The sequence below is a fragment of the Podarcis liolepis genome (assembly GCF_965112155.1).
Source record: "Podarcis liolepis genome assembly, chromosome: 1".
Lineage (NCBI taxonomy): Eukaryota > Metazoa > Chordata > Lepidosauria > Squamata > Lacertidae > Podarcis > Podarcis liolepis.
Window position 1 is genome coordinate 121,956,115 of NC_139554.1, and position 21,069 is coordinate 121,977,183.

The window sequence follows — 21,069 nt, forward strand, 5'->3', positions numbered from 1 at the left end:
CTGCTATTTTTGTTTCCCAGTGGTATCTACAATTGTTATTCAGGTACTTGGTAAAGCCTTTCTGTTGTCCAAGCAAGAAGTTGACCATTCTGAGATCCACACAGATGATCCAGTTATGCTCCTCACCATGTTCACTTCCTTCATCTTCGGAAGAGACAAACCCCTTAAAAACTGGAATTGGGAGTTCCTCAGAGTGTGGGATAGGTCTAATTGTTGAAGGAATACTGGGATAGGCAACAGCATATTGTTTTTTCTTGCCGATACCCTTCGTATTGACCAGACAAAAATAGCACAACAAAAGGCATCAGGCTTGTTTACATATTTTTGTCTGCTTGAAGAAGCCATGGTCCGATCTGAAAAATACAAATATTTAGGTTACAAAACTGTAAAAATAAAGAAAAATTAAGTTTGCAAAACAATAATTACCATGTGGTTAGGGGAGATCAACCTGTCAGTGTCCACTAACCCCAGTGTAAATATGACATATCGGCAAAAGTTGGAAATGGAAAGATAACTATAGCATGTACACAAAAATCGATTTCAGATTTGAAATCAGCATTGAAAGAACATATAAGAACAGCTGAAAAATCTCATGCAAAAGAAAATGAAAGAAAAATGTTCCCCAGTATACTGTGTATCCCAAGGGAATACATGTTTTTTGCATACCTCCAACTGTACATAGATATACATGTCATTTTCAATGCTATACATGTCATGTTCAATAACCCAATACCCCCCCCCAAAAAAAGCCATATTCTAAAAAGGTGTTGGATGTGAATAAGATCAACCAAAGGCCTGGCTAAAAAGGAACCTTTTTGCCTGGTGCCTAAAGGTATAATGAAGGCACCAGGTGAACTTCCCTGGGGAGAGCATTCCACAGATGGTGAGCCACTGCAGAGAAGGCCCCATTCTCGTGTTGCCATCCTCTGGACCTCTCGTGGAGGAGACACATGAAGAAGGGCATCAGAAGGTGATCTCAGGGTCCAGGTAGGTTCATATGGAAGGAGGCAGTCCTCGAGGGCCCAAAGCTTGGGTGGATGGAAGCATTATTGCCTGGCACCTAAAATAAAGACAATGTTGGTGCCGGCCCTGAGGAAAGCATTCCACAAACAGGGAGCTACCACTGAAAATGGCCGTTCTCATGCTCCCACCCCCTGCAGCTTCCTTGGAGGAGACAGACATAGTAACTAGTTGGCTCACTTTGTAGAAGGGGCCAGACTATCGTCATCATCATCATCATCATCATCATCATCATTTATTTATACTCCGCCCATCTGGCTGGCTTTCCCCAGGCACTCTGGGCAGCTTGCAACAGAATATTAAAATACAATGATCTATTAAACATTAAAAGCTTCCCTAAACAGGGCTGCCTTCAGATGTCTTTTAAAAGTCTGGTGGTTGTTTATTTCCTTGACATCTGGTGGGAGGGCGTTCCACAGGCACCACTACCGAGAAGGCCCTCTGCCTGGTTCCCTGTAACTTGGCTTCTCGCAGTGAGGGAACCGCCAGAAGGCCCTCGGTGCTGGACCTCAGTGTCTGGGTAGAACGATGGGGGTGGAGACGCTCCTTCAGGTATACTGGGCCGAGGCCGTTTAGGGCTTTAAAGCTCAGCACCAACACTTTGAATTTTGCTTGGAAACGTACAGGGAGCCAGTGTAGGTCTTTCAAGATTATGTGGTCTTGGTGGCCACTCCCAGTCACCAGTCTAGCTGTCGCATTCTGGAATAGTTGTAGTTTCCAGGTTGTGTGTTCTTCTGCATACGACATTTGTAGAGCAACACAGAGGAGGCAACTACCACATTGTCTTTCACACTTCTGAGAGAATATCTGGAGGGGTCTGTGAGCACCATTTATGTCCTGATTACAACAAGATGCGGGAGGTGAAACAAACCTTAAGGATCACATCCTTTTAAATAAAGGATGAGTTTCCTTCAGAGTGTCAGGGAGCTGTAGCCTTTGTTAGGCTCGCACTGATGGCTATTTTATCTGAAGAAGAAAGCAGCTGAAATGTTAAGAGCAAGACGTTTTCCCTCGGTTGTGACTCTCTCCAGCTGCGTGACTAATGTGCCCTTTTGATTTCCATTGTATGAAAATCCTTTGGGAAGTTTATTGCAGAAACCTATGGGGCCTCATTGGCCTTCCAAGCTGATTAGTGCGAGATTGCTTCCCGTTGCTCTTCTCTTCTATATCCTTGAGCTGCCCCAGGATGGTACTAAATCTTATTTCGTGGGACCGTGCAGGATGCTTTCAGTAACGTAGCTGCAGTATTGTATATAGAATTCCAGAAGATGTCCTTTGAAGAAGGGGGGTGGGGAGAAGATAACAAAAAATTGGTTGAGGCAGGTCTCGCTTTTCACTTTATATGGTTTATTGGTCTTCAGAGAGAAAGCATACAAGCTCCATTCAAACTCAGAAAGCGACTAAATGAAAACAAACAAAACCTTTGACAGGACAGGGAACCTGAACAGCCAACACGAGTTGGTGTAGAGGTGATACAGCAGCCTTGCCTTCCGCTGCATCACAGGGTTTAAAGGTACATATCTGGAATGCAAAGTGGAAACACTATTCCAACTGTAAAGTGGTACAGTTTGAAGGGAAGGATGGCATCATGACAGCCTCCATACCTATGGCCCTGTGGATAATCCCAAAATACAGGTAGGTGTGTTGATCTGCATCCAGAGTAGGGAACCTCAGGCTTGGGTGCCGGATGAAGCCCTCCAGGACTCTCTGTATCAGGCATCCCCGAATTCGGCCCTCCAGATGTTTTGGGACTACAACTGCCATCATCCCTAGCTAACAGGACCAGTGGTCAGGGTTGATGGGAATTGTAGTCCCAAAACATCTGGAGGGCCGAGTTTGGGGGGTGCCTGCCTCTATATGGTACTGGAAACTATCCCTGTGGTCTCACCTTGCTGGAATGTGTCTGGTTTTTGTTACTGCTCCTGTTTTTTGACTCTTTTCAGAAGCCGAATATGCTATGCGGCTTCTATTTTGACTTTCCCAATTGTGTTGAGGCTTCCGCTTTCAGTTTTCGGTTGCCGAATGTTTCGGAAGTCAAACAGTCTTCCAGAATGGATTATGTTTGACAACCAAGATTTGACTGTACAGTGGTACATTGGTTTACGAACTTAATCCGTTCCTGAAGTCCATTCTTAAACCGAATCCATTCTTAAACTGAGATGCACTTTCCCTAATGAGGCCTCCCACCTTCCACCGTTCGGATTCCGTTCTTAGACCGAGGTAAAGTTCACAAACTGGAACACTACTTCCGGTTTTGTGGAGTTTGTAAACCGAATCGTTCATAAACAGAGCTGTTCTTAAACCGAGGTATCACCGTAGTAAAGGTAAAGGGACACCTGACCGTTAGGTCCAGTCGTGGATGACTCTGGGGTTGCGGCACTCATCTCGCTTTATTGGCCGAGGGAGCTTGGCGTACAGCTTCTGGGTCATGTGGCCAGCATGACTAAGCCGCTTCTGGCGAACCAAAGCAGCGCATGGAAATGCCGTTTACCTTCCCACCAGATTGGTACCTATTTATCTACTTGCGCTTGATGTGCTTTCGAACTGCTAGGTTGGCAGGAGACCACTGTAGTAGGATTGGAATAACGCTTGTAGTTTAATGGTGAATTTTGGATATAATGGAGATGTTGAAGATTTGGATTATTGTAAAAGATGCAGGAGGAAATTAATAACAACAGGACCCACAAAGGGGAGGAGGGAAGTCCTGGAGATTCTATGGAAATTTGTTTTTATGTTTTAGGTTGGATATGTGATTGTAAAACTGTAATTTGAAAAACCAAATAAATTATTTATCTTTTTTAAAAAAGGAATGTGTGCTTGAATTCACCTAGAGTTTAACCAAAATGTATATGTAAGGGGAAAGAGCATGCCAAAATACATATACAGGCATCCCTCCACTTTTGCACGACTCATTGCAGAATGAGTCATGGCTGGAAAAGAGATAATAATTCGATTCAAACCAGGAAATGGTGGTAGAGAGCTGGAGAGTCCTCGTAGCTTATGAGGAGACCATCCCCGGAGTCCGAAGAGGACATCAGTGAGGGTGTAGGAAGTCCCGAAAAGACTGGAGCAAAAGCAGCCCTTTGTTTGGGCTGCTCAGCCTCTCCGCCCAGCAGCTGATACATGCAGTAGCAGCCGCCGCAGCAGCCGACACCACTTTCCCATGCATTCACCAGCCTCCAGCCAGTCCTAGAGCTTCAGTTCAAGTGGTGGATATTTTGGGATACAGTATATTTTTTTGGTCTGGATTGGAGAGAGAGCGGCAGAGAGGGCGTTGAAGGGGTCATTAGAGGTTTCTCCCCACTTATGCAATTTTCACTTATGAGCACTGGGGCTTGGAATTCAACCCTCACGTAAGTGGTGGGACACCTGCATTCATTTAAAAAAACAGCATGCAAAATTGCAGTATATTAGGGGAAATACGTTGCAAAAATGCAAATGCTGGGGGAAATGCATACAAAACGTCAGCCCCCCCCCCCCCCAATTTGGACTAAAAGAAAATCTTGAACTTCAGTGAGGCAAAGTACACATAAGTTTGGAAAAATGAAAAACCTTAGGAAACCAAAATTGACAGATTCATTTATCTGACACTGGAGAAGTAAGTTAGAGGGGAGTTTTGCATTTACTAAGTTAGGTCTCCTTTTGTTTAGGCCTCTTGTTACAGGCCCTTCCTTTGGAACACAACAAGCTGTTGGCTTCGGTCAGAAGGTTTCACTCCTATGATTAATGGCTGGAAGATCAAGCTTTAGACAATTTGTGTGCAAGGACCAAGGGCATATTACATCTCTTCATGTTATTGCCTCATAGATCTTTGGATAAAACCTATCCCTTTGCTTGACCCGAACTGTTGAGCAAATCTTAACTTTTTTATATGGGCCTGTTACTCTGTTGGGAAAACCGAAACTACCTAAGGAGACTGAGATGCTGAAGTAGTTTTATGATGATTTGTAGTTTACAGTTTCTAAACCTCTGTAAGAGGGTTCAGAGTAAAGCACTCATAAAAGGTTTAAAGCACTCCAATAATTTCAAATCATTTTGCACAGTAGAGAGCAATTTAAAGAATGTTTGAAGTGCTTTAATATTTTTGTTATAAGTGCATCAATTTGGAAATAAGTCAGGCTGCAGGCACTTATAAATAGTTCAAGACACACTGTACTTGAATGTTGCATCTAAAATTGAAAATTGGGGGGGGGGTTGAGAATGGGGTAAGAAGAATTTACAGAAGAATGGGGTAAGAAGAATTTACAGAGTATTGGCAGAGTGGAAAAAAAGAAAGGTTAGTAGTTGCAGGAGCAATTAGAGTAAAGGTGTTTACAGCCACCTGTGCTATTAAGATGGAGATGATTAATTTGTGAATAGAAACATTTATTGTTTACTGACGATGAAAGATAACTTAACTGATTATAGGTTGCACTACTTTCTTGTCTCTTTAGGGCCCGGGGATGGGAGATGCATGTTTCTTCTCTTCTTCAGTGACTGCGTAAACACATTTTATTCTAGAATAAATGGAGACTGAGTTCTTGGTTTTTTTCTGTGTAGTTCACACACACTCTAGATCCATGGTTCCCAACGTGGGGCACCCCCACCCCCCACAGGGGGGCAATTTGACTTTTAAGGTGGGGCAATTCAAGAGTTATTAACAGTTAATGGCCTTTTAAGCTTCCTCCACGTGAATAGGACTTCCCTTTTTGAATGATAGGAATTGAATGATAAGAATGCTAAGAATTATGTGGCACATGGCATCAGGATTTTAGAGATGCTTAGGTGGGGAGTGGCTAAGAAAAGGTTGGGAACCACTGCTCTAGATGTACTGCATATATGTGTGTACACACACACACACACACACACACACACACGTACTTCTTGAGAAACTGGTTTTGCATGTTCAGACCCAGAAACTGTCAGCATTGCCCTTGAGCCAGTGCCACCAGCTGGACTCATCCACTTCAGCCCCGACTGGGCTAGGCGAGCTGGGTAGCACTTCCAGAGACCACCCTCTACACAGGAACAGGTCAAAGTGCTGTGGACTCACAGCTTAGAGTTGTGAGCACCGGATTCACTCCAACAAGAAGACAGTCATCGCACAGCAGAGTATAGCAGAGTATAGCAGAGCATAAACGACTCGGAGAGCAGCTCTGTAGAATATCTTCTTTATTCTATCTACAACTATAATACACAACTATATACAGAGCTAAATGAGGTCTAAACGAAAATGCTGAACTGCACTGAGTGTCTGCAGCTGCTCTTAGCAGCAACCTTATCTATACACGCGATCTCTCTCTAACACTCAGTCTCTCTTTCTCCGACACTTTGATGTGAGGCTGGAGCGGGATAAGTAGAGGGCAGAAACCGCCCCTCCTCTCTCGAGAATCAGCAGAGAACATCAGCAGATTTTTGGATATGGGAGGGGTGAAATCTCCTCAGAAACCTCCCCCCTAAATAAATTCACACTTGACTCAAATTTTTGGTTTGGTTTTTGGCAGAATTTAGGCCACAACTTTATTGATTACAGAAAGTGACTGGTTGCATAGGCTCTGGTTTGACTAGCTCCCTGCCATGCAGGGAGGGTTCCAGCATAGGTCAGCCAAGGGTGAACACCTGGATAAGCAGAAAGCCAGGAACAGGCTATCTCCGCCACCCAAATTTCCCCCTGAACTCAGGCACAGGCACAACCCCCTCTCAGGGGTTGACCAAACCATTGAGTCCCTGGATTCCTTTAACGGAATATCCTTCACATAGGGATGGCGAGAGCGTTCTCCCATCCCTATCAGCTGAACCAGAGCCTATCCGCAACCTTACAAGTTGTGACGATTTGCTACGCGGCAGGTGAAACCCAAATAGCAACAGCCAATCAGCCAAGTGGGGAAAATTCCTGCCATGCTCCTGTCCCAACGACAGACGACGGCATAGCAAGGTCAAGCGCAACAAGCCCTAAAGGTAGAGAGAGGTGTGCGGGTGTTCTGAATGCACACGCCGAAGGAGGAAGCTCTGGGTCACGTGCATGGGTATAAATAGGTCCCTCAAACCATTTGGCCTGCATCCCATTGGCCAGATTGCACCCAGCTTCGAGGGACCTACCAATCGGGTGCTGTGGCTGACCAATTGTACCCACCCAGCACACAGGGTGTCGGTTTTCCAGGTCTCACCGCAATATGCGCCCTCTTTAAGGGAGGACCCGATTTGTTACAAAAATAAAAGCTCATCGCAGATTGATTCTGCTTTACGTCATGGTGTGCCCATTTGAAAACAGATATAGGTGGCCCTGGCAATTGGGGGTGTCTCTGCATCTCCACAGTGGTCCAAAGATGCTGAAGATGGGTGCATGCCAATTATCGCAATCACCACTTCCTTCTTCATTCACTTGGCGCAGGTGCAAGGAGAGGGAAACATGGTTAGCCTAATCAAAGGGAGGCTTTTCAAATGTGCATTGAACGTGCACCACTGGGGATCTCAGGATCTAGAATCAATCTTGATTGAGGGTAGCAATTTGAGGATGAACATGAAGATTTCCCGATTTAGAAAACAAACAAATGGGTTGGTGTGCATGCTGTGCCATGCCATAAACGAGACCATACTATACAGCATCAGTCACTACTGACTCCTTACTCCCGCTCAACTTTCTGGGGCAAGGAAAGGGTGACACTGTCATGTCATGCCTTTTCTTTTAATACCCACTACCAGAGGACAAGGGACGTGGGTGGCGCTGTGGTCTAAACCACTTGCCGATCGGAAGGTCGGCGGTTCGATTCCCCATGACGGGGTGAGCTCCCGTTGCTCGGTCCCTGCTCCTGCCAACCTCGAAAACCTCCTGCCAATTCGAAAGCACATCAAAGTGCAAGTAGATAAATAGGTACCGCTCTGGCGGGAAGGTAAATGGCATTTACGTGCGCTGCTCTGGTTCGCCAGAAGCGGCTTAGTCATGCTGCCCACATGACCTGGAAGCTGGACGCCGGCTCCCTCGGCCAATAAAGCGAGATGAGCGCCACCACCCCAGAGTCGGTCATGACTGGACCTAATGGTCAGGGGTCCCCTTTACCTTTACCTTAAGGTCCAATGCTATCACATGAAGGCAATGGGGCAGCCATGCCCTGCCCCAAACCCAGAAGCACCCATTTCATGGTTTTCTACTGGTTGCTACAAGCAAAAATCTCACAGGCAGCACTCGGCCACATGACCCGGAAGCTGTATGCCAGCTCCCTCGGCCAATAAAGCAAGATGTGCGCCGCAACCCCAGAGTCATCCGCGACTGGCCCTAACGGTCAGGGGTCCCTTTACCTTTACCAGAGGACAAAGGAGGAGCAAATGCAGGGAAGCTGTCTTTTTGTTTGGCATTTTACAGGTTTAGTGCAAAATGATGTCGCCCCCACCTTGCATGCCTTTGGGAATCAAATGCAGCTAAATGAAGTACAGTAGTACCTTGGTTGTTGAACTTAATCGATTCTGGGAGTCTGTTCGACTCTCGAAACTGTTTGAAAACCAAGGTGTAGCTTCCAATTGGCTGCAGGAGCTTCCTGCACTCAAGCAGAAGCTGTGTCGGATGTTCGGCTTCTGAGAAATGTTCTCAAAATGGAACACCTACTTCCGGGTTTGCGGCATTCAGGAGCCGATTTGTTCAGGAGCCAAGCCGTATGACTATCACGGTATCACTGTAAAAGATTTCAGTTTATCACTAAGGTGCACTCTACTTTTGCCATCCTAATCAAAGAAATCAACACAATCAAAACATCCAATTAAATCACTGAGTGCAATTAATTGCAAGAAACTCTCCGTCATCAGCAGTGAACTGGAATGATAAAAATAGATAATCCTGGTGATGTTTGGGTTGCAGTCCAACATTCAGGCCAGTGCAGGTGCAGTAAGCAAGACAGGCATTCTGTCAGGATCATTTTCTTCTCAAAACTGCTTCCCTCTGGATTGTCTCTTGGAATTCCATCAAAAGAGATTGGAAGTGTTTACCTATGCAGAGTGAGGACAGTACTCATTGAATTGGCTCTTCTGGGATTCATGGATGTCAGCATATAGTCAAAATTTATTTATAGTCACATGGCATTATGATATCAACTCATGTGTCCTTTAATTGGCAAGATAAGACTGACCCAGGAAGCATTTCCCTTGCCCTCAACTGGCTTTGTTTACCATCATTGATTACTGCCCCCCACATTGCCAAATCTAATTGGTGACACCAGTCCATTCACTATACAGTGGAACCTCGTGTTACAGACGGAATCCATTCCGGAAGCCCATCCGTAACACGGAACTGACACAAGCCGAAGTGCTGCGTCTGCACGTATGTGGCGCAATTTAGCACTTCTGAGCATGTGCGAGTGGAGAAACCTGGAAGCAACTCTTTAAAGCGGATGCAACATGAGGTATGATTGTATACAGCAGTACCTTGGTTCTCAAACTTAATCTGTTCCAGAAGTCCATTCCAAAACCAAGTGTTCCAAAACCAAGGCATGCTTTCCCCTAGAAAGTCATGCAAAATGGATTAATCTGTTCCAGATTTTTAAAAACAACCCCTAAAACAGCAGTTTAACATGAATTTTACTATCTAATGAGACCATGGATCCATAAAATGAAAGCAATAAACAATGTACCACAGTCACACAATCAATCAATCAATCAATCAATCAGTAGCTGAACTGGGTTCCACACAGTCACAAAAACAAAACAAAAAGAGCCACACACAAAATGCAAAATAAATAGCAAAAACAGACAGACCTCAGTGTAACACTGAAAACAGAAGTTTGGCACTCAAAATGGAGCATGTTTGGCTTCCAAAAAAAGTTCACAAACTGGAACATTTACTTCCAGGTTTGCAGTGTTTGGGTTCCAAGTTGTTTGAGTACCAAGGCGTTTGAGAACCAAGGTAACACTGTAATCCCTGATTGTCTGGGATCACTGATGTGACTAACTGAAGAAAAAAGAGGAAGAAATAAATGGGAAGAAAGTAGTAGCAGAAGGTGAGGGGAAAATATAGGAACAAGGCATAATAATAATAATTTATTACGGCCATAGGCCCATACAGATAAAAACAAGACATAAATAACAGCTTGTGCACGTGGGAAAAAACAGCCGCTAAAACACTACTATAACAATAAAATACTATAAGATGGAATGGCATACTACGCCTTAATTAGCTTGTGGTGCTCCTTGGCAATGCTTTTGGGTAAGGACAGCGACCAGGAACCTAGCCACTTTCAGGGTCGTATGGGTATCCTTATCCTGCAAGATTTGGGCAAGGTGGAATTTTGGTGGGGTACCCTCTAGTTTCTGAATGATTGATCCCAACAAATTTGCCCGTGGCACCTTGAATAAGGGGCAAGTGAACATAATGTGCTGAAGCGACTCTGGCGTCTCCTTATCACATTCGCACATGGCGGAGGCTTGGCCCTTTGAGAATCTATGTCTCAGGACATTGGAGGGAAAAACGTTAAATCTCGCTTTGGTGAAGGCCAGCCTATGGGCAACATTCGAAAGGGAGGAGAGGTATGATGGAACGCGGTAAGTTAAAGTGATACCAATGTTCTGGGGCGAACAAACACCTCCCCCCAGCGTATAATTTCGCTGTAAATCGATGTCATCCAGTCTTTGGCGGATCAGTCTTTGAGCAGTGATTTGATCTAGTTTTAGGGAATCTAAGGGAGAGATTCCATAGCTCAGGAGTTTGGCATGAATTCTACTAGTCCAAAGGCTGGAGAATTCATCTCGCCATAAGCATTGGACAAGGTAATGGTCTGGTAATCTATGCCACAATGATAACCAATAATTGAAGACTTGCTTCCACAGGCAAGTTTCTAAGGATGCGATCTTCAATTCTAGTCGCATGGCTGCGTTGCTTACGCACAGGGGGAGCATTAGGAGCCGACGTAGGAATTGGTTTTGCAGAGTCTCAAGAGGAGCAAGGTCTGTCATCACGGCCCAGAGCGGGGCAGCATAAGCAAGCACGGGTACCACTTTTGCCTTGAACACCTTTAGGGCCGAGGGAACATGCAAAGCTCCATCCAAAAAGAAAAATCGGAGGAGCGCATATGACAGAGTTTTGGCCTTGTTAAGGAGGTGTTGAATTTGTGCTTTCCACCCCAAATTGTGTTGAAAAATAACTCCTAGGTATTGAAATTTTAGGACTTGCTCTATTTTTGCTCCACCAAGCTTCCATTCGTATAATCTCCGACTTCTGGCGAAAATCAGGATCTTAGATTTAGCATGGTTGATGGTTAATTGGTTGAGTTGACAATACGTGGCAAAGATCTTCAGAGCTCTGGTTAGTCCAACACGTGTATAAGATAGAATTACCGCGTCGTCTGCATATAAAAGGAGTGGACAGCGGTAATCCGCTAGTCTAGGCGCATGTGTACTTGGAGATGAGTTGACTAGGGGTGCTCGCATGTCGCTGATGAATAGATTGAATAGGCAGGGAGCCAATATACATCCTTGGCGCACTCCCTTGTTTATTGGTATCGAATTGGTGAGGTCGCCCGCAGGAGTAAGTCTCACTCTGGCAAGGGTACCTTCATGGAGCTGACTTATAAGCCATAAGAGTCTTCTATCAATGCCCTGTTTCGCAAGTTTCTCCCAAAGAATATTTCTAGGAACGCTGTCAAAGGCTGCCTTAAGATCTAAGAAGGCAGCACACAGGTAGCCCCGGGGAGGGGAGGAGTACTTCCGTGCCAGATGGTAAAGAACTATTGCGTGATCAGTTGTAGAGCGTTTAATTCTGAACCCTGCTTGTTCGTGGCCAATCTGGTTAGTCTCATCTACCCATCGCAATAGTTTCGTCAACAAAAAGCTGGCATAAATTTTCCCTATGATCGAAAGGAGGCTGATGTTACGGTAATTTTCCGGCTCCATTGGAGAACCTTTTTTATGAATTGGTACTATAATGGCCTCCTTCCATATTTTGGGGATGAGACCAGAAGCGTTGATTGCGTCGAAGGTTTTGGCCAAGATGCCAGCCCACCATTTTGGGTGTAGTTTGATGGCTTCAGCAGGGATCAGGTCGGGCCCTGGGGCTTTGCCCGGTTTCAGCTGGGCTATTAGCTTGGCTATTTCGTCAGGATCGGTGGGAGGCCAAATAGGTAGGTGGGAAAACAGATGCATCAGATGGTCGGAGGGAGCATCTGCCTGTGAGAAACATTTCTTCAGGAACAATTCCCATGTCGGTGCAGGGATGACTGCCCTTGGGTATTTCCTCACCCTTCTGTTAATCAGAGACCAGAATTCCCTGGATCTATGTGATTTTGAAGCAGTAATCAAGGCCTGCCAGCGATTATGTTGCCACTCACGTTTGGCAATTTTCTGCGTGCGTTTGTAAACTTGCTTGGCTTGTGCATAACTAGCTGGCAGAGTAGATGCATCGGAGGTCTTATATACATTATATATAGCACGAAGGCGCTGTCTTGCTTCTTTGCACTGAGAGTTATACCAGGGGGCACCGTAAGTATACTCGTTTCGATTTAATATTTTGGGTGGTAACCTGAAGAAAGACGTAAGATCAGTCGTATGATGGTGGAAGCGTTTCAACACTATGCTATGCTCGTCTGAGGCAGAGCCTATGTAGGGATGGGGCCCGAGGATTTCTTTTTGAAAGAATTCCTGATACCTTTGAGCCTGGGTCTCCGACCATTTGATTCCTCTTACTTGGAGAGATACGTTGGTTACCATCTGGGTCGCATGTCTATAGGCCTCCGACTGCCAATTCAGGGAAAGCTTGGCTACAAGGGGAAGATGATCACTAGATTGTACATTCTCGATCTTAAAGGAGGAAATACACTTAAGTAGATCACTGGAGACCAGCAGGTAATCGAGGACGCTGTTTGATTTAACACTCAGGTGAGTGAAATCCCCTGGAATATCAGGGAGGCATGTGCCATTTAGGGGGACCAGATTTAAACGGATGGCCATTTGGTAGAGGAATACTCCAGCCTCATTAACTCGTTGGTCTTTAGAAGTTCTCCTCATGATATGTTCCAGATCATAATTATCAAGGTTTGGGGTAACCCACCATTTGGCTTTGGTCAGCGAGTCCCAATTTGCTGCTGTGCGGGCATTAAAATCGCCACCTATTATGGCCGGGGTGTTAGGAAACTTGACATAGCATGAGAGCAAATGCTCTTCTAGCGAGCCCCATTTAGAGCCCAGTTCGGAGGAAGAACCCCCGGGTGGCAAGTAAACATTTGTAACTAGAAGTGAGATCTTTTCCCCCGCAATCAGCCCGGTAAGGGCGTAAGGAGGCAAGGCCTGTACTAGAGTAAATTTAGAATGTAAGTTGAGAGAGATGCCTATTATTAGGCCCCCTTTAGGGCGGCCTCCTTTCAGGGAGGGGCAGGCAGGGAGTGAACAAGGCATAAATATTCTCACAGTATACTGTTTCCAACCGGAAAATTAAAATGAGAGAACATGTGGCACATCCTGATGTTGAACTAGCATTGCTCATCTGGTGAAGAGTTCCTCATTATGCTTACCAAATGTGTTGCTGGGTGGAAGTGCTGCCTGTGAGATTTTTGCTTGTAGCAACCAGTAGAAAACCATGAAATGGGAGTTTCTGGGTTTGGGGCAGGGCATGGCTGCCCCATTGCCTTCATGTGATAGCATTGGACCTTAAGGTAAAGGTAAAGGCACCCCTGACCATTAGGTCCAGTCGTGACCGACTCTGGGGTTGCAGCGCTCATCTCGCTTTATTGGCCGAGGGAGCCAGCGTACAGCTTCTGGGTCATGTGGCCAGCATGACTAAGCTGCTTCTGGCGAACCAGAGCAGTGCACGGAAATGCCGTTTACCTTCCCGCCAGAGCGGTACCTATTTATCTACTTGCACTTTGATGTGCTTTTGAACTGCTAGGTTGGCAGGAGCAGGGACCGAGCAACGGGAGCTCACCCCGTTGTGGGGATTCAAACCACCGACCTTCTGATTGGCAAGCCCTAGGCTCTGTGGTTTAGACCACAGCACCACCCGCGTGTCCCTTGCATTGGACCTTATCTGGGCCCAATTGATGCACCAGTTCCAGGCTGGTGCCACTGTCTGCCTGCCCCCTTACTTTCTTCCATGCCTCCCATGGGTGGCCTGGCTAAGAGATCACTAGATAGTCCCAAGCAAGGCACATATTAGCTGTCCTACATTACAGGTTTCTTGCAGAGGTTGCATGAACAATGTCTCAAAACTGCTTTATTTGCAAGTGCACTGTGTATGACTGGTTGTTGCTTTCCTTTAAATGGCTCTACATTTTAAAAGCAACAGGCAAAACAAAATCCAGCCCACATGAATTAAAAAAGGTTTTTAAATATAATTACCAAATATACCAAAGGCATTTCTGTTAGGTTTAGTTGGAGAGGATATTCCAAAAAAAGATGTAAACAGCTGCAAGGATTCTTCTGGCTCAGAAATGGAATCAGCAGGAAATTCCAACATTGGAAGAATGGCAGATTAAGATGGTGGAATACGTAGAACTGGCAAAGCTGATGGGGAAGTTCCGGAATCAGCGCAACGACTGGAGCAAATTTATATCATATATGAAAGAGCCTAGACAGCATCTTAAAAAGTAGAGACATCACCTTGCCAACAAAGGTCCGTATAGTAAAAGCTATGGTTTTCCCAGTAGTGATGTATGGAAGTGAGAGCTGGACATAAAGACGGCTGATCGCCAGAGAATTTATGCTTTTGAATTATGGTGCTGGAGGAGACTCTTGAGAGTCCCATGGACTGCAAGAAGATCAAACCTATCCATTCTCAAGGAAATCAGCCCTGAGTGCTCACTGGAAGGACAGATCCTGAAGCTGAGGCTCCAATACTCTGGCCACCTCATGAGAAGAGAAGACTCCCTGGAAAAGACCCTGATGTTGGAAAAGATGGAGGGCACAAGGAGAAGGGGACGACAGAGGACAAGATGGCTGGATAGTGTTCGCGAAGCTACCAGCATAAGTTTGACCAAACTGCGGGAGGCAGTGGAAGACAGAAGTGCCTGGCGTGCTCTGGTCCATGGGGTCACGAAGAGTCGGACACGACTAAACGACTAAACAACAACACATGAAAGAGCATTGTAAACATCTGAAAACGTTTGTAGGTTTAAGTTGAAATGTTTTGTAATGTGAATATAAGAAACTGATTTACATATAATGAGGTGAAGTACAAAAAGAAGATAGAAGGTAAAAATGTGGTTATAGAAAGGCTAAGAATCCAGTAAAGATATTTGGAAGTCAGAAAGAGTGGGGGGGGAAGGAGGTCGATGCTCAGTTTGAGCAAGGTTTCAGGTTACAGAATTATGTAATAGAATGTGATAATGATAAATATGGAAAACTTAATAAAAATTATTTTAAAAAACAAAAACAAAATCCAGTCCACATCGTTCCAGTATCATCCAGGAAAGCGCACCAGGGAAAGACATATCCGTATTTTTCACTCTATAAGACGCACCAGACCACAAGACGCACCTAGTTTTTGGAGGAGGAGAACAAGAAAAAAAATATTCTGAATCTCAGAAGCCAGAACAGCAAGAGGGATCGCTGCGCAGTGAAAGCAGCAATCCCTCTTGCTGTTCTGGCTTCTGGGATAGCTGCGCAGCCTGCATTCGCTCCATAAGACCCACACACATTTCCCCTTATTTTTTAGAGGGAAAAAGTGAGTCTTATAGAGCAAAAAATACGGTAAATTTATGGGGCAAAGGCCTTCTGTAAATAGTAACCCTAGAGAGGCGCTCTTTAGGGAGTTGGCAGTAGGAGCCTTAAAGCAGAAAACAACTGTGCATGTGAACATGCTTGAAATCTTGACCTTCTCTGTACAGATGTAAACACCCCTGACGATGACAGAGGTACCGGATTTTAAGCCCATGCATTTCCCAGAGTTCCTGTCATATATATGTCACCCGAAATACATAGAGCTGGTTTTCAACCCTTTGGCTGCCCAATAATGTCACACCTCCAGAATAAATGAGCTGGGATATGAATTAATCAATATCTCTCATAACTCATGCTGGCCTTAGTACAGTGTTGCTTAATCCTTGTGCTGTAAATTGATTCTGAAATAATAATGTAGGGAAGTGGTGGGGAGCGGGGGGAGAGAGAGACCATTTCCTTGCTTCCAATTCACTTTAAGGTGTGGATTTTCTCTCTCACACACTTTTGAAACAATTCACTTTTTCTGACTGCATTGTGTCAACTTGATTGGCAGAACTGTGGGTAGAATTTCATATGGCACATGTTGGGGGGGGGCGTATGCAGTTCAAATAAATACCTGTCAATATATTCTCCTACTCCTTCCCTCCCACATTTTGCATGGAAGAAAGGTATTAAGGATACTGGAAGTTGTTCTGTTCAGTTTTCAAAAATGGATTGTGTCTCGTAGCTCAATCAGCCCACAGAAGAGAAATCGATTTATCCCAGACAAGAGAAATATTTTTGGGAAGAGATTTATTCGTAAGGGTGGCAGTGATGTTAATCTGGTTTATACTCATGATTTTGAAAATAACAACCTTCTATTGATAAAATTATCCTTAACAAGTGTAGCACAAACAAGGATTTCGTAGCTAGGATTTGAATGTTTTCTCTTCCATGAATTCACTAGGTGGCCTTGAGTCCTATCTCTCGCCCTCAACATTTCACCTGCAGTATGGGGATAATAATACTGACTTACCTTACAATATAGGGACGCGGGTGGCACTGTGGGTTAAACCACAGAGCCTAGGACTTGCCGATCTGAAGGTCGGCGGTTCGAATCCTCTCAACGGGGTGAGCTCTCGTTGCTCGGTCCCAGCTCCTGCCAACCTAGCAGTTCAAAAGCATGGCAAAGTGCAAGTAGATAAATAGGTACCACTCCGGCGGGAAGGTAAACAGTGTTTCCGTGCGCTGCTCTGGTTCGCCAGAAGCGGCTTAGTCATGCTGGCCATATGACCCGGAAGCTGTACGCCGGCTCCCTCAGCCAATAAAGTGAGATGAGCGCCACAACCCCAGAGTCGTCCGCGACTGGACCTAATGGTCAGGGGTCCCTTTACCTTTACCTTACAATATACTGTATACATATGGTACACATATATCAGTTGATTTCAGTAGGGTTTCCAATATGTAAAAGCAGTACAAATAAAACAGCATCTGCTACAACTTACAATGAAACAACACAAGAGAGAGCTCAGTTTAAATCAGTCAACATATCTAAAAACTTTAGATGAACTAAAATGGTTGTTTTATGGATTCTAGATATAAAAGGTTTTATTCAATTGGAATTAGTTTTTCTACAATTGGAAGAGTCTTTTTTATAGCAATTTTTATTAATGTTTCAGTTTATACATCTCAAAATAAACATTTTACATAATACCATGTAACAGTTGACTTCCTTCCTTGCCCTTTCATTGTTCATTTTACTTATCTATCATTCCTGCATATTCTACTGTAGCCAATCTAATTGTTTCTCCATTTTACATCCTTCAGATATTTACCATACTGTTGAATTTATCTAAATGGTACCAGCGTCTTCAATTGTACACAATTATTTTCTAAATATCCAGCAAAAAAATTACACTCCTCTTTGACTAAAGATTCTTCTTGCTCTCTTATTTTGTAAGTTAAACCTGCTGCTTCCACAAATTCTATCATCTTAAGTTGCCAATCTTCCTTTCTAGGGATCTCGCTCACTTTCCATCTTTGGGGCTAGCAAAATTTGAGCCGCTGTGATTGCATCATTTTCATATAATTATCTTTCAAAGTAAATTTCAAATGATTCTTCCAGAGTTTCTCCCAGAGGTTTAGGTCTATGTTATGTCCTATATCCATTGCCCAGTGTGTCATTGAAGCTTTGACTTCATCTTTCATTTCCCGTTCTAATAATAAGTTACACATTTTTGACAATAATAGATATTGTTGGGCTACAGCTCCCATCATCCCTGAACATTAGCTATGCTGGATGGGGCTGGATGGAAGTTGGAGTCATCTGAAGAACATCTAGAGGGTCACATGTCAGCTTTGGAAAATACATAAATTAGGCACACTTCCTGCCAGAACACAATCCTACAATGAGATTGCAGAAACGCTACTAGGTGGAGAATGTAAGCAATCCCTCAAATAGGTCTGCCATTGGGATGTTGTACACATCACACAGCAATTTCCCATCCGTAGACACCAGGAATGCCACCTCCTCTTCCAAAAGTATCAGGATGTCTACCAACGGCCACATCATGAGCCACAGCTTATGAATTACGGATACTTTTTGTGTCTGCAGAACTTCAAGAACTTTTGGCACCAAGTGCTCAAGAGGGACCATTTCAGCAAATGGAAGAAGTCTTGTTGTGTTATTATGAAACTCTTTATATTGATGGCTGTGAGGTAATGAGAGAATTTGAAGAGCTGGGTTCCTCAGCCCTGATCTTAAGACATTTGTTTGAGGTGGGTTATTGTTGTCTGGGTAGTAGCCAATGGGCCAGCAAGGTCAGCTGTTTCTTTCTCATTAAGAAAGAACCACAATAGCTACTGTGGCATGGTGACTAAATAGCCTGGCAGCACTTAGTTCAGTGAATTGGCCTTCTGCTCTTCCGTATTAGCTGGGGACTCCAAAAGCAGAGTGAGATCCCAGTAAATTTCTAGGCCAGTTGCACTGAAATTAAAGGGGTGTATAATAGGTCTTTTGGTTTTAATATTAAGGAGGCAATTCACTTTGGGGACCATAAATAGAGCATCTGTTTGGGGAGATAACTGGCTCTTGTGTAGGGATTTGAAAGAGCACATTTGTGTTTTGCTGGTGATTTTATAAAATGAGGCATGGAGAACTTTTATGAGGTAAAATAATTTCAGGACCCCCAGACAATGTTCTTTGGCACATTTTGTAATATTTGGATAGAGCCGAATTCTTCATCTCTGAGGGCAAAGTCTTAGCAGTATAGAAAATGAAGCAGCAAACTTCCTTTGCTTCATAAAATAATGCTGCCCGAGTCATACGACATGGGTAGTAAGTCTGGCAAAAAGATTCGTTGAAAAATGTGCAGGTTTTCTTTAGTTTTCTGAGTAAACTTAGCAAGTGCAGTCATGAGGATAGTTCAAACAAAATGACTGAGTGAATTGTGCAAAATGACGGGAGAATTCCATCATTCTAACAAGAAGGTGGAAAGACATTTACAGCTTGTGAGTTTGTTGGTGCAGGGAGCATGCGGCCAGGTTATGTGTTGTAATGCCACAATCTCCCATTGGGGAATGGGTGAAGCTAGATGGGGGAGCGGAGAATGAAACAGCATTTTTCTCAAGAATGAGAACCTGAACCATCAAAGATTTCTAAAATGCAGCTATTTGAAATTTTGACACCGTGGAAAAACTGAGGAGACTGGTCAAAACAGAAATGCCAAGATGCTTCAGAAATGCTAGGATATGTTGCTTTTGGGGGTTTTGTTGTGTTTTGTATAGAGGGAGAAAAGTGCACTCAGATTATCATCACAGTATCATGGGTGCAGCCACAGGTACAGTTGTGATGATGGGGCTGGTGGCAGCTCTGGCATGACAGCAGGGACAAGGATGAAGATTTGTGACCTGGGAGGGGCAGCACCATATGGACAGAGGCGGCACTTGCTTGTTTCGCCTACTGTGGCAAAATTTCTCAGGCTGGCCCTGGTTGTTGTGTCACACCACACCCACCAATAAGAATGGAATTCAGCAGAGCATGCCACTACTGTCAGTTTGCATTTCTTAGTGCAGAAAGTATTGATCTGATGTGTAGAGATCTTTCCTGTCCTAATTCATTCAAGAGGGTTCTGGAAGCTTCTCTGTGCGAAAGAAACAAACAGAAGGTTCACTATGTTTGGGTTATTCCTTCAGAGAAACTGAGTACAGCTGGCTTAAACTGGTTCTCTTATCTCTTCTGTCAAGGTCATGCTGACAATAATAGTAAGGCCAGAAGGAGCCCGGGTTTCACTTTTCTCTTTATATCTCTTTCCCTTCTGGTCTGGTGTTCTGTACATATTATCCTTAGTGTTAAGGTTTGGACTTATTATAATAAGTTATTGTAGGTTTATGTTAAGTCTGCTGTGACTGGATTTCTTATGGACAGTGCCAATCCTGAAATGTATTGGATCTGTGACCATTATGCTAATTTGCCTTCAGTAGCAGTAAAACTCTACTGGATGAAATATTAATTGCCTCTGGTCTATATTTTTGAGAATCCTGCAAGGTGTTTAAGTTGTTTTTTTGTGTGTTTTTTTAAGATATTTTTTAAAAAAGATATTTATTGAAAGTTTTTAAGATATAACAAAAAAATGAAAAATTAACATACAAAATAAAAAACAGTTAAAAACACACATTAATTTTCAATAACATAAGTTCAGTACACTTATTTCCTCGGACCTCCTCATACCTCCCTTCTTTGTATTCCAGTTCGATTTGTTAGTTCAGCAAATCCTTACCATTAAACTTTTACCCATTTATGAAACCTTTTTTTTCATATCTCTTAAAGCATTACAGCTGGAAATCGCTTAGTTTCTATCCAACATCCTTCTAACATTCATTAATTTTACAATATTTCTGTAAATAGTCTTTAAATTTCTTCCAGTCTTCTTTCACCGACTCTTCTCCCTGGTCTCGGATTCTGCCAGTCATTTCCGCCAACTCCATGTAGTCAATCACCTTCATCTGCCATTCTTCCAGGGTGGGTAAATCTTGTGTCTTCCAATACTTTGCAATGAGTATTCTTGCTGCTTGTTGCAGAGTAAGTTGTTACTCTGCTAACTATACATTGGAATCTACTCTGGATCAATATTGAGTAGAATCGCAAATGACAACTATGTTGTTCAAAAATCCACCACTCTGTAACACAACAGGTATGGCAGCATGAAAGGAACAATAGAAAACCAGGAAAAATGACATAATATACCCTAGGCCTGAATGCAGCCATCGCGTCCACCAGCGGCAAACCACTATGTATATCCAGATCCTAGCCTTAAAGGTAAAGGGACCCCTGACCATTAGGTCCAGTCATGGCTGACTCTGGGGTTGCGGCACTCATCTCGCTTTACTGGCTGAGGGAGCCGGCGTACAGCTTCCGGGTCATGTGGCCAGCATGACTAAGCCGCTTCTGGCAAACCAGAGCAG

General features: G+C 44.0%; 1 long non-coding RNA gene across 1 annotated transcript in view; it reads left to right on the forward strand.

The window, feature by feature from the left end:
- LOC310691175 overlaps window positions 1-21,069 on the forward strand; it is a 471,343-nt gene that overhangs the window by 221,324 nt on the left and 228,950 nt on the right. The window lies entirely within an intron of this gene.